We start from the raw sequence: 13,895 nt of genomic DNA, 5'->3' as shown, positions 1-13,895 counted from the left end.
TAAGGAGGCTAGGGCTATTCAGCTTGGAGAAGAGACGGCTGAGGGGAGACATGATAAAGGTATATAAAATAATGAGTGGAGTGGAACAGGTGGATGTGAAGCGTCTGTTCACGCTTTCCGAAAATACTAGGACTAGGGGGCATGCGATGAAACTACAGTGTAGTAAATTTAAAACAAATTGGAGAATATTTTTCTCCACCCAACATATAATTAAACTCTGGAATTCGTTGCTGGAGAAAGTGGTGAAGGCGGTTAGCTTAGCAGAGTTTAAAAAGGGATTGGACGGTTTCCTAAAGGACAAGTCCATAAACCGCTACTGAATGGACTTGGGAAAAGTCCACAAGTCCAGGAATAACATGTGTAGAGTGTTTGTGCGTTTGGGGGGCTTGCCAGGTGCCCTTGGCCTGGATTGGCCGCTGTCGTGGACAGGATGCTGGGCTCGATGGACCCTTGGTCTTTTCCCAGTATGGCATTACTTATGTACTTATGTACTAACCTCCTCCTGTCACTTTTGCAAGAGCGCTGGAGAGTCTCAACATCGTGCGGGCCTATCTGGAGGCCACCGGATGTCAGTGCTATGACAGTTTTTACCGTCTGGTAGACGTAGTCTATGGAACTCACAGACCCAAGAGAGTACAGAGGACTATAACTGATTACTTCAAGCCAGCCTAATGTCAGTTAACTGAGACTGTATACTGTACGTATAATAATAAACAGTACTGTACATATGTTTATCAGATGTCAAGCTTCTTTGGGTCACAACGGTTAAGTACACGCTCTGGTTAACTGCATGCATTTCTTTGGTCCCAGACCCTTGCACTTAAGTGGATTGCACTGTACTTGCTGTTGTAAACAAACAATTTCAGAAAGATGTATAAAACGGATCCTCAGATGTAACCTTCCACGTAAGCCTTTGGCTTTGGAAATGATGGAAGTAGGTATTTCACCTTATCTCCATCAATCTGAAATATTTTAAAAACGTTTTATCTTTTTATTTTTCTCAGTCAAAATATGTGAAATCATCAATATTTATAAGCTTTTTTTACAGCAATTATATTTAATTTACAATAAAAAAAATTTCACATCAATTTCAAGAAGACCCAGAGCAATAACTATTCTGTTTCTTTTTCATGGTCTGAGTGCTCAGACTGCTGTGCTTTCCATTTCTCTAATTTTGCCATCTTTCACAGAAATAATGTTGACATTTAGTAACCACAGGGTCCTTAAAGGAATCTCTACAGATGAAACACTTGAAAGGTAGCTCTTCCTCATTGCTACTCACCTCGTAATTCTCATCATCATTCACTCCATAGCGACCTTCATCCAGCTCTCGTTCAATTTGCCAGCCATATTTGTAGTCTGATCTGTCATGCAGGAATTTACAGCTGTCTCCAAAGCCACAGAATCCAGTCTCCTTATAATCTTTGCAAATGTCTGGCTGGTAGTCCCACCTCACTGTGGACTGCAAATGTTCGGGGGCTCAGATTGGTCCCTTCCTGACCATTCCAGAGGAGGCGTTCCCCATGGACGTGTCCTTTGGCTTTACATATTTCTGATAATTATGGATTCCTCGATAAATTTTACCATCGTCTTTCCCTCGCAGTTCCTCCTGTATCTTTTGGCTTCATTCAAAAATGGCTTGGGCGTCTTTGTCTTTCTCTGTGTCTAGTTCATATACTGCTGTTGCTCCCATGTCTTCGGGACCCACGGGTTTCGCAGATCTGATTGATTTGTAAGACACAGCAATACCTTTCACTGTGCCCTCGTCACTTCTGCCACCGCTGTCACTGTATTCTGTCTTCTCTTTCACAGATCTCTTGGTGTGTTGTATCATTGGATTATGAACTGCCCGTTTCCGGTCTTTACGGACCACCATGTTGGCCTCGCCCTCAATGCTGCTTCCGTTCTGTTCTCCCTCATGCGCCTTCCTCTTCCGGCCCGTGAACTTCTTTGTGCTTTTCTTGAAGAAGAAAGTACAAACAGGTTTCTCTTCCGCCATATTTGCTTGTCACAACCCAATATTTATAAGCTTTTTAACAAGCATAATTCAAGCTTATAAAGTGAAGCGTTACTAATCTAAGCTGTAGAATAGGGGTAAATGTGCCAACTCATGTTTCGCTCAAAGCTGTTTCAAGGCATCCCCCTAAAAATCAAAATTGAAAAGCTGTTGATATGATTATACGATTCTTGATTCTCAGATACAACCCCCGAAACAAAGATACCTTAATTCTCAAGCGGCGTGTGTCACAACCTGCTCCTCAATAAAAATGGCTGCGGCATTCTTAACATTTTTAAACACTGGGATCAGCTGACTGAAACAACATCCAATCCCGGAAATATATTAGACTAACTTCATCCACTCAATTTCTCTATTAAGTCCAGTTGGTTCAACAGAATGTAATTTGTATATCCATTGCTGTTGCTTATAATTAAGTCTGACTTCAAGATTCCCACATTCCCACCCACTTAATACCACATCAATAATTCTCCATCATATATCTGTCACAGTATGTCCTGCATCCAACCAGTGTTGCACCAGAGGAGTATTTAATGTTTTTGTTGTAATCCTTGATTTATGTTCATTTAAATGAACTTTGATTTTTCTAGAACGCCGACCAATATATATTTTCTCACAAGGATATTGCATCAAATATACACAATTGAAAGTGTCACAATTTGTATGAATCAAAGATTTAATATTATTCTGTGTTTGCAGGTCAGTCCAGCTACTTCCTTCAATAGTATATAAGTACCATTGACAAGAATTACATCTGGTGTGAGCAGCTGATGGTTTTCTGTGGAAATTAAGTCTAAAAAAGGAAGCCACACGGTGTGGAGGTGGTCTTAATCCCCACGAAACAATATAGGGAGAAAAAGAGAAGAGTGGGGAAAGATAGGCTCTTTCCAATCAATCGGGGAGACGTATATTTGAAAAAAGTATAATATTTATTGTAACAGGTTGACTCAACACAGCCGTGTTTCGGCGCTGTAACGCCTTCTTCAGGAGTCTAAAAAACCAAATATAAAACATAAATAGATATAACTATAAATTGTGAACAACAATAATTGTAAAAGAATATTATAGATATATTGATGTAAAAGACATCTATAAAAGCATAGATTATAACTGAGAAAAAGCATCAAATAAAATTGTAAATACAAAAATGCATGAAATGTTTTCAAAAAGGAAATATAAATTAGCAAAATTAAGAGCATGGATAAAACAAAATCAATTGTGGTGATACAGATGAAGACTTAAAATCTTAAAACACACAGAGAGATAAGAATTGATGACACATCAATATCATATATAAACTTTAAATAAGAATTTTTTTTTAAAAATGGGAAAACTATAAATGAACACAGTAACATGGTTAACACATTTGTAAAAAAAAAAAAAAGGGAAGCGAGAAAATAGTACAGACACTATCAATTGTGGGCAGTATACATGTACTTCTAATGATGAGGAACAAAGCAAACATGCATATCTGTAAACAAAAAATTAATAATATAATACTTATAGCACAGAAAATTGAACCAATGTTGTAGTACTAAATATTGCAAGGTATATACTTTTACAGTTAATGCATATGAATGGGTTTCAAAATATATATATATATTATATCAAAAGAGTGTGTTTTTGTTACCTCACTATCATTTTTATAGTGCTATGTTACATTTGGGGCAGTGTTTTGAGCAACCTTTAACAATCATGCATTTAGCATGTGACATATACATGTATACACATATACACACGTATATATATTTGTTCACATTTTTAAATACTTTTTCAAGGTTCTATGTTATTACTGACCATAACATCTGAAGCTGTCATAGATGCTGATATGTACTGTTTCTTTCACAGCTTTTGAGGATGGGAGGGGGTCAGTGACCACTGGGGGAGTCAGGGGGAGTCATTTCTTAATCCTTCCAATGGTCTTTAGTTATTTAGGGCACCTTTTTGTGACTTAGTAGTGACTGAAACAGGTCTACACCAAAATGTCTAACTTTTAGCCCTGGATGTTTTTGCTTTGTTCCCTTATGGCAGAAAAACATCCAAGTTTTGGGAATATCCAAATGCCACCCCCAACATGCTTCCTTATGACTTGTATGCACTGCAGAGAAAAAGCCTCAAATCTGAGTTTTGAAAAATATCTAAATAGTAACGTTTTTCTCCTCTGAAAATGAGCCCCAAAATGTAACATGTTTAGGTAACTTTCCAGGTGCACTTGGAAGTTATTTTTGATCAAGCCTGTGGCACCCAAAACAATGGGAAATATTTCTGTGTCTCTGTTCCACATTTTCTTGGTCTAAGTCTGCATTTCTTGGAACTTGAGGATATTTCCTCTCTCCACATGATTCACTGAGTGTTTGCTTGGAACAGATACTGGTGTTTTTCTCTTTTACCACTATATCCAGCTTTTAACAGTCAGGATGGGGATGTCCCAGGTGATCATAACCTCTTTGTTTTCCACAGTTCTCTTAGGGTCATGATCCCAATGCCTTTCCTGTACACTAAGGATGTAATTCTTAGAGTTTCTGGTGAATAAGATGTGTCACCTTGTTGTGCCCTTCTGTATTAAAATTTTCCACAGTCAGCCCTTCACAACCAGCCATGAGATGAACAACTGTTTCTAGCTCTCTTTTTTTACAGAATCTAGAGATGTTTGTTGCACCATTTTTTTGAATGCTTGCTGTAAACCATCACACCCGTAGTCTGCTGTCCTGAGCTTCAACTATCAATTGCTTATCTTTAGCTTTCCATTCACCTCTCCTTAACTATTCATGTGTCTGATTTTGATCCACAGATGGTTCCTGGATTTCCTGCTGTATTATGCATTAGCAACTTGTTGTTTCTCCTCCACTGTTCCAGTTCTTTGAAGAGATTTTTCTCTTCCTTTGCAAATTCTGTTGCTTCGTTCCATTTTGGTACGGATGGATTTTCATCCATTCTTTCTATTCATCGGAGCACTTGTCAAAGTTTAATAATAGAAACGAATTCTGGAAGTTTTCATGTTTCAATACTTTTTCTGCATTGGGATCTGATGATGTCATTAGGTAAGCCTGGAGACAAATGATAATAGCTCGATAGGTGTAATCTATTTCTATGAGACCCATCCCTCCTTCAGCTGTAGGAATATACAGTCTTGGCATACACTGATTCTTATAGATGACCTAATAGGCATGGAGTAGTTTTCTCATTCATACATCTAGTTTTTCAAGGTTTGTAAGAGGTTAGTCTGCCATACTAAAGCTATATGAGAGTGCAGGAAGTGCCGGTTGATTAATAGCCAGTATCTTATTCCGTGACGTTATTGTACTCTTCGATACTAGTTATGGTTTCCTGTAATATGCCATTCTGATTTTTTTCCCTCAGTGATTTCTGCTTAATAGTTGTTGCTTCCTCCACTCCTACATATTTATATCTTCTTCCTGTTCAAGTTCCTTTATCTCAGTCATCAGTCAGAGAGATGTTTTCAGTTATGCTCAACTTTCCCCTATGGAAAGTCGCCTTAGCACATTTGTCTAGCCCAAAAGTCATCTTGATATCATCTGAAAAGCTTTTCACCACTCAAGGTTGTTCCGCTAATTGCTGGTCACTGGAACTGCACTAAATGTGATGTAACCTCTAGATTGTTGGCATCTTTAATATCTATGTAGAGACCTATATGGTTAGTTGTAGGTCTTCTTTGTAAAGAAGGAACAATACAAATATGAAAGTGTTCCTTTAAAATGATGGAACAGAGAGGGAGTTGCTGCGTTTCCCCTAGAATGGGTCAGAAAAGAACACTAGGTGAGTTCTTAGGAGTGACAATTTATCTTTTATTTATTTTATAACAGCCACTGGCATGTCCACTGTTTTGAAAATTGTCATATCTACAGAAAGGTATATTTTCCTTTCTAACTCTTTTCCAATATCACTTATCTAAGGCTTCTGAATTTAGGATTTAACCAATAAGCACTGAAAGTAGGTGTTTATTGGTTAAACCCTGACAAAACATCTTTTCCTGTGTTGTTTCATGGTATATATTTTTTTTTTTTTGGGGGGGGGGGGAGAGTTTGGAAGGGTTTGTATGTCCTTAATCAAGTACACTTTTTACAAAAGAGAAAATACGCTGTCCACCCGATATTCTAAAAGATTTAATCAGGCAGGAGAGGCTCCTGCTTGGTCAAACCCCACTGAGCATTCTGGCACACAATATTCAGTCGCACTGAATTGGTTAGTGCTCTTGAATATCGCCACTAATCAGCCATCTCTTAACCGGTTAGGTTAAAGGTGGGTTGGGGTGGAGCATAGACAGAGTGCCTACTTAGCTGGTTAGCAGCATTTTTAAGTCCGGTAACCAGCTAAACCACTGATTGAAATTAGGACAGCAAAAAGGCTGTCCTGACTTTATGCACTGAAGTTAATCGGGCACTGGTCTGAATATCAGCCGATGCCCAGTTAACTTCCTGGTGACTGCTGAGACCCACATATTTAGTTCCGAGAGCAGCCATACATGCCCTGGCATTGACTATCAGGAGTCAGTTCAGCCTGTATCTGTGAGTGGCACAGATGCTGCTTTCACAGCAGGCTGAATATCAGATGGTTTGTGAATAGTGCACATTTTAACGATGCTGCTCTTATACCAAAAAATAAAAATAAAGGAAAAAATGTAAACAACTAAAATTCCCGTAAACAACATGGGAAATGATTTTACCAAAGGTCCTGCTTCAGCAAGAAGGAATTGCTTATGAACTGCTTACCTAATGCAATCACCTAACAAACATTTTTTGTTCAGTGACATGTACCCCAAGTCAGGCTAGCTCATCCATTTCAGTGCCTGGACATGGCACTGCACTGTTTGGTGCCTGAGTTTGGGGACTTTCCTGAATTACAAGAACTGCATTTTCAGGGTCATAAGTGTGGTTTCTGAGGACTGAATGTTCAGAACATAGACCGGAGCTTACTGATCTTCAAGGATAATGCCTCCATCAGAACTGTATAAAGAAGTGCTAGAAACCAGGGGCATAGCCAGACAACAGATTTTGGGTGGGCCTGGGCAAGAACTGGGTGGGCACCAAGTGTTCTCCCTCCCCCCCCCCCACCACAAAAAAAATATCCCAGCTGGCGGGAAAACACTTCTTTCCACCTTAGCAGTCTGCAGCAGGCTTACACTGAAAACTGAGCATATGCAGGTGCTAGTATTATGGAGAGTAGCGTTTTCGTTACCATCAGGGGAAAGTCTTCAGCTGGCGGAGCTTGGGATCCCCACAAGCTACTGCTAACCATGTGCTACTGATGGGTGGGCCTGAGCCCTAAATGGGTGGGCCCCGGCCCACCCAGGCCCTCCTGTGGCTATGCCACTGCTAGAAACCAAGGAGAAGGAGCTGGTTTTTCCATTTAGCCTGAACTACCACCATTCAGGTTTCTACCAGCCATCCTTTCTGCTGTAGTACTGCTGGAACCTGCTGGGAATCTTCTGCATCCAGCTGTTTGTCTGGTGACCTATACTCATATCATTCGCTAACCTCATCTACATCCAGGTTGTATGCCAGCTCTATTAGTGTAATAACAGGAGGCCTAATTTTCAGGTTTGACCCCAGGATTTAATGTGGGTTCATTCTGGCTAATTATCTGATAAGAACCTTTTGTCTTTTATTTTCCTGAGTTATTTTGCATTTGTATATAAATTGTAGCTATTTGTGTTCTCATGTTTGCATTGTTTTACTTGCTTGTAAATAGCCTTTATTTTTATAATAATTGGTTCATTTCATTGCTTGTCAGTTCCCAGAGCAATAGAACTTGGATTTATATAATTTTTGGGATAGAGTTCTAGAAATCCTGATAATTACTACCATTATACAATTTGCCCATCCCACTTTTATAGTGCATATAAAAGTACTATAATTTTATATACTTGTAGGCTCTGCCTAAAAGTCCATGGCTAGATCTAAAAGACCAAGAAAAATCTCTGCTAGAACTACTTGGAAACTGGTCATCTGCAAAACAGATCCCATAGATCATTGCAAATGGCCTGCTGAAAAGAATAGCTGATATTGCAATAATTATCCAAAGGGCCACAGTAGAGCATTGCTTGTATAAAAATGACTTTCATTGGACAGTTGTCAGAAAAAAAACTTTTTTATGATCTATTTCTAAAAGTATGTAAAAGAAAACCATGATAAGCCTGAAATGTTTTGGAACAAATTGCTGTGGACTGATGAAAAGAAAATTGAAATGTTTGGCCACAGCTACATAAGGTACATTAGGGGGGGGGGGGGGGGGGGGGGGGAAGAGTGAAACATTTGAAGAAAATACCTTGCCAACTGTTAAGTATAAGAGTAGATCTATTATACTTTGGTGTTGTGTGGAAGTCAGCGGTCCAGGAAATGTGCTGTTGGAAGGAAGAATAGATTCAATTGATACTAATATAACCTAGACATTAATGTCCCACAACCAGTGCAAATGCTGAAGCTGACAACAATCTGAAACCTATTTCAAAATGATCATGAAGTACTTAAAGGAAAGAAAGTTGATAGTTTTGGAATGACCATCATGTTCCCAGACTTGAATATTATTGAAAATCTTTGGGGAAATCTCAAACAAACTGTACATGCAGGGAGACCCAAGAATATTTCAAATCTAGAAGCATTCTGCAAGAATGAGTGAAAAAAAAATAATCCAAACACAAGAATAGAAAGACTCATAGCTGGCTAGAGGAAACATGTATAAGCTGTTATTTCTCTCAAATGAGGTATTACAAAGTGCTGACAATCTTTTGTACCTGCTATTGCTTTCTTATTCTGAAACTCTTTAAAAAAACCTTCAAATTATAATTATATATTAACATCTACAGAATGATGTTATGTTTAACTCTGCTCGATGAAGCGGTAGTGTCTCAGCTTCTGTTCACTTAGAGATTCACTGAAACATACAGTTTGACCAGGGGTGCATAAACTTTTATACCTAGTTGTAAATAACACTGTACCTCAATCATCCTGAGCCCTACTGCTCACAAAGTTTCCCACATAGTTTATTATTGTAAGACCACATCTTGCTAAAATGGGTGAAGGTTTCCCTGGTGGTGCTATGTAACAGAAAAGGGATATTGGTATTTAGAAAAACAGTGTGAGAAAATAGCAGAAATGACCAGTGCAAAGAAAAAAAGAGAAGGAAATATCTGAAGGACTAAGCTGAAGGGACAAGCATCCAAAAACTCTCAAAAAGCTACCTGGACTTCAAAGATATCTTCAAATAAACCACCTTTATTGGTTATCCACAGACCTAAACATGCACAGGACAATGGCAGAAAAAATAAAGAAAAGGAAAAAGGAATTAAGGGGTCATTTTGCAAGGCTGTAGGAGGGCTAACGTGTGGGTAGTGAGCGCCAAATCGGCACTAGTGCTGGGGTAGCGTATGCGCAGGCCATAATTCTGAATTTGGCACACACCAAATCCCATGGTAGAAAATATCTTTCTATTTTCTACTGCAGGGGGCATTCCCGGTGGTAATCGGCAGTGCGGCCACATTGGCGCATTATATGGTTTCCGCGCGGGTAGCACAAAAGCCCTTACCGCTGTCAATAGCTGGTGGTAAGGGCTCAGGCCATAAATAGGTGCATGCTAGTTTTAATGTTTGTGCACGCCCATTTCCCGGCCCTTTAAAAAAATGACCTTTGTCCCAGCCACAGGAAAAAGTGGCCCAGCGCATGCCCAAAAGACACACCCACACTACCACAGGCCACTTTTTACTGTGGCATTGTAAAAGGACCCCTAAGTCAGCTCAAGTTCCACAAGAATCTTTTGAGCCTTTTTTCTAAGCTGCATTACCACAGAGGAGGCAGTAAGTACAGCTGTGCTACCAGTCAATTAACCCTGCCAATGGTGTAAAGACACGAGTTAAATAACAATGGGGAAAGCAATGATCCTTGTGGTACTCCCCTTGCCAAAGAATTTAGGGAGAAATGTTTTTGATTCCATTGAACAGCTTGTGTACAGTTGGATAAATAGGAACTGAACCAAGCAAGAACAGTAGACCCTAGCTCCATGTCCCGCAAAAGATTTAGCAATCCAAATTGAGGTACAGAATCAAAAGCGGCTGTTATGCCCAACTGTACCCACAGCACATCAAATCCTGATCACCTTTTATCAAAATACTATCAATAATTGCCAATAATAAAGATTCTATATTAGTGATCGGTAGAGGATCAGAGGGCTTGCTGATGTCAGGGTGTGGGGTCTACTGTCAGACAGGAGTTTGGGGGTTTGTTGATATTCGGGCAGGGGATCGAGAGAGTTTTATTGTCGGGGGTGGAGGATTGAAAGTGGTGTGGTGGCAGTCCTTTATTTATTTTTTATTAAGATTTATTTACCGCCATTTTGAAGGAATTCACTCAAGGTAGTGTACATTAAGAATAAATCAAACATAAGCAATAAACAATTACAGCAGTAAAAATATTCAAATAACAATACAAAGTATGGCATGGAGGGGCACAATCGAACGCAAACGCCTATCTCCATGGGCGTTTATCTCCGAGAACAGGTCCGTGAAGGGGCGGGCCGAACCATATTTTCGAAAAAATGGACGTTTTTGAGCTGGGCGTTTGTTTTTTTTAACAATAATTGAAACTAAAAATGCCCAGCTCAAAAACGTCCTAATCCGAGCCATTTGGTCGTGGGAGGGGCCCCCCTGATATGCCAGGACACCAACTGGGCACCCTAGGTCAGTGCGGTGGACTTCAGAAAAAGCTCCCACATGCATAGCTCCCTTACCATGGGTTGTGAGCTCCCAACCCCCTCCCCCAAAACCCACTACTCACAAATGTACAACACTACCATAGCTCTTAGGGGTGAAGGGGGCACCTACATGTGGGTACAGGGGGTTTTGGAGGCCTCCCATTTACCGTCACAAGTGTGAGGCCACCTGCCTGAAGTGCACTGCGGTACTCACTAAAAATGCTCCAGGGACCTGCATACACGCAGGCCTCTAGGACTTGTTGCTGCTGTATAACATTGGCACACCAGTTGACACCTGAAGACTAATCTCTCCAAAAACGTCCTTTATTGGAATAACCGCGTTTACTCACAGTTAACTGCAGATCAGAGGTTGTGCCCCACTGGCAACGAGTCTCACTGGTAGTGAGATTAGCAGTAGGTCAGAGCTGGCAGAATGCTGTACAATGCCCTTTTTCAGCCACATTCAAGGTAAGAACTAAGTTCTCTAACGTGGCTAACACAGGAAAGGGAACTAAAACTGGCTTACAAAAATGGCCACTACCGCATGGACTACAACAGGAAGCACAACAGGGCACACTCTGACCCAGTAGGCAGGGGGAAAAGCACCATGGAAGAAGAGCCTACCAACTACCAACATCGTGAGACTGTAACACAAGCTAATGAAATCACGGAGCCCAATACCCTACACCCACCACAATGCAATGCTGATGTGACCCTGTACTGCACCCAAGAGCCACATCTGACCCAGGGAAAGGCTGTCACAGGATCGAACACATTCTGCTGTCATGGAGGTGGGTACGGCATTTGAGGCTGGCATACAGGCTGGAAAAAAAGTTTTAAAGTGGAGTTTTTTTGGTGGGAGGGGGTTAGTGACCACTGGGGGAGTCCAGGGAGGTCATCCCTGATTCCCTCCAGTGGTCATCTGGGCAGTTGGGGCACTTTTTTGGGACTTGTTCGTGAGAAAAAAGGGTCCAAAAAAAAGTGATCCAAAATCGCGGTCAATATGCCTTTTTTTTTTTTCGATTATCAGCTAAAGACGCCCATCTCTCCTCAGCTGATAACCATGCCCCAGTCCCGCCTCCACCACGCCTCCGACATGCTCCCATCAACTTTATTCGTTTCTGCGATGGAGTGCAGTTGGAAACGCCCAAAATCGGCTTTCGATTATACCGATTTGGGCGCCTTTGCGAGAAAAACGCCCATCTCCCGATTTGGGTCGAAATATGGGCGTCTTTAACTTTCGATTATGAGGCGGATAGTATACTATTTACAATGTCAACACAATATGTAATAAAACATTTTAATACACAGTGTAGGGTATAAGCAAAGATGGAATAGATAGATAGATAGATAGATAGATAGATAGATAGATAGATAGATAGATAGATAGATAGATAGATAGATAGATAAGAGAGTAAGAGGAGTTAGAAAATAGGGGACTAATTTAAAGAAAGTTGCACATGAGGTCAGAGAGGTGATTAAATGTTATCTCAGCTAGGGTAGGAGTGGATAAGCGTGTCCTGCTGTAGTATGTGCAGCTCATGTCACTCGTGTGTTTATTATTTATTTAGAGTAGACCATGCCTGATAGTGTGAGTACACCTGTGCTGACACTACATGTAATGCAAAAGCTTTACACCTACCACACTTGCCTTAAATGTGCTGTAGGTGCAAAACTTCCCACATTTTAGTAAATGGGTGCCTTTTTTCATATTCTGATATATATAAGGTAGCTCCTCTACTATTATTCTTTTCATTCCTCCTTTCCTCAGGCATATCTACAAAACGTTTGCACAAAATACAAAGCTGACAGGCATAGTCAGCATCTCAGAGGAAAACTGAAGGCAGATAAAGACCATATGGCTGATCCAGTGTGCCCCTTTCATGCCATCTACTATCCCTTCCCCCTTAGAGCTCCTATGTACTTGTCCCAAGCGTTTTTGAATTCAGATATAGTCTTTGTCTCCACCACCTCCACTGGGAGGCTGTTCCATGAATTCCCCACCGTTTCCATAAAGAAGTGTTTCTTTATGTTATTTCTCAGGTTGTCCCCTTTTACCTTCATCCTTTGCTTCCTCATTTCAGAGCAGTGGCCTACCAAAGGGAGGCATGCGGTGGGGGCGGTCTGCCCTGCGTGCATGCCGCTGAGGGGGTGCCGCGCGCCGGTCAGCGTCATTGGTTTCCATGCTCCCTCTGCCCCGGAACAGGAAGTAACCTGTTCCGGGGCAGAGGGAGCATGAAAACCAACGACGCTGACCAGCGCGCGGCACCCCCCCAGCGGCGTGCACCCGGGAGGGGTTCTTTCACCGGGGTGGGGGGGTGTCCCTTCGCCGGGGGGGGGGGGGGTCGCGCTGCCCAGGGGGGGGGGGGGGGCGCTGCACCTGGAGGGCGGGGCTCATCGGCGATCCGCCCTGGGTGTCAGCGCCCCTCGGAACGCCACTGTTTCAGAGCTTCCTTTCACTTGAAAGAAACTTGCCTTCTGTGTATTTATAGAATGGAGGTATTTAAACATCTCTATCATATCTCCCTTCTCCTGCTTTTCTTCCAAAGTATACATATTGAGATCTCTAAGTCTGTCCCCATACGCTTTATGATGAAGACCACTGACCATTTTAGGTAGCCATCGTCTTGACAGTCTTCATCCTTTCATCTTATTTTTACCTTTTTTGAAGGTGCGGTCTCCAGAATTGTATACGATATTCTAAATGAGGTCTGATCAGAGGCTTAAACAGGGGCATCATCACCTCCTTTTTCTTGCAGGCCATTCCTTTCCCTATGCACCCTTCTAGCTTTCACCTTTGTCTTTTCTACCTGTTCGCATTGAGATCATCATATACAATTACACCGAAGTGCTGCTCCTCTTTTGTGAATAAAAGTCCTTCACCCCCTAAACTGTACCACTCTCTCGCTAGGTCCCTCCTCATGTTTTCCACACCATCAGAGTGTCTACCCTATTGCAGATTTTGGTATCATCTGTAAAGAGGCAAACCTTTACAAGATAGCACTTTTGCACTATCGGTTACAAAAATGATTAAAAAAAACAATAGGCCCAAGAACCGAACCATGCAGCACATGGCTGGTAACATCCTTTTCCTCAGAGTGAGCTCCATGTATTACTACCCTCTATTGCCTTCCACTCAACCAGTTGCTACCCCAGTTAGTCACTTTAGGGCCCA

At 41.3% G+C, this 13,895-nt stretch overlaps 1 pseudogene; it reads right to left on the bottom strand.

Moving 5' to 3' along the window:
• Positions 1 to 1,168: 1,168 nt before the first annotated feature.
• On the bottom strand, positions 1,169 to 1,999 carry LOC115460132 (annotated as a pseudogene).
• Positions 2,000 to 13,895: the final 11,896 nt, after the last annotated feature.

This window comes from Microcaecilia unicolor, chromosome 1, assembly GCF_901765095.1.
Source record: "Microcaecilia unicolor chromosome 1, aMicUni1.1, whole genome shotgun sequence".
Classification (NCBI taxonomy): domain Eukaryota; kingdom Metazoa; phylum Chordata; class Amphibia; order Gymnophiona; family Siphonopidae; genus Microcaecilia; species Microcaecilia unicolor.
Note: the sequence above shows the minus strand (reverse complement) of the source record. Positions and strands in the feature narration are given on the sequence as shown.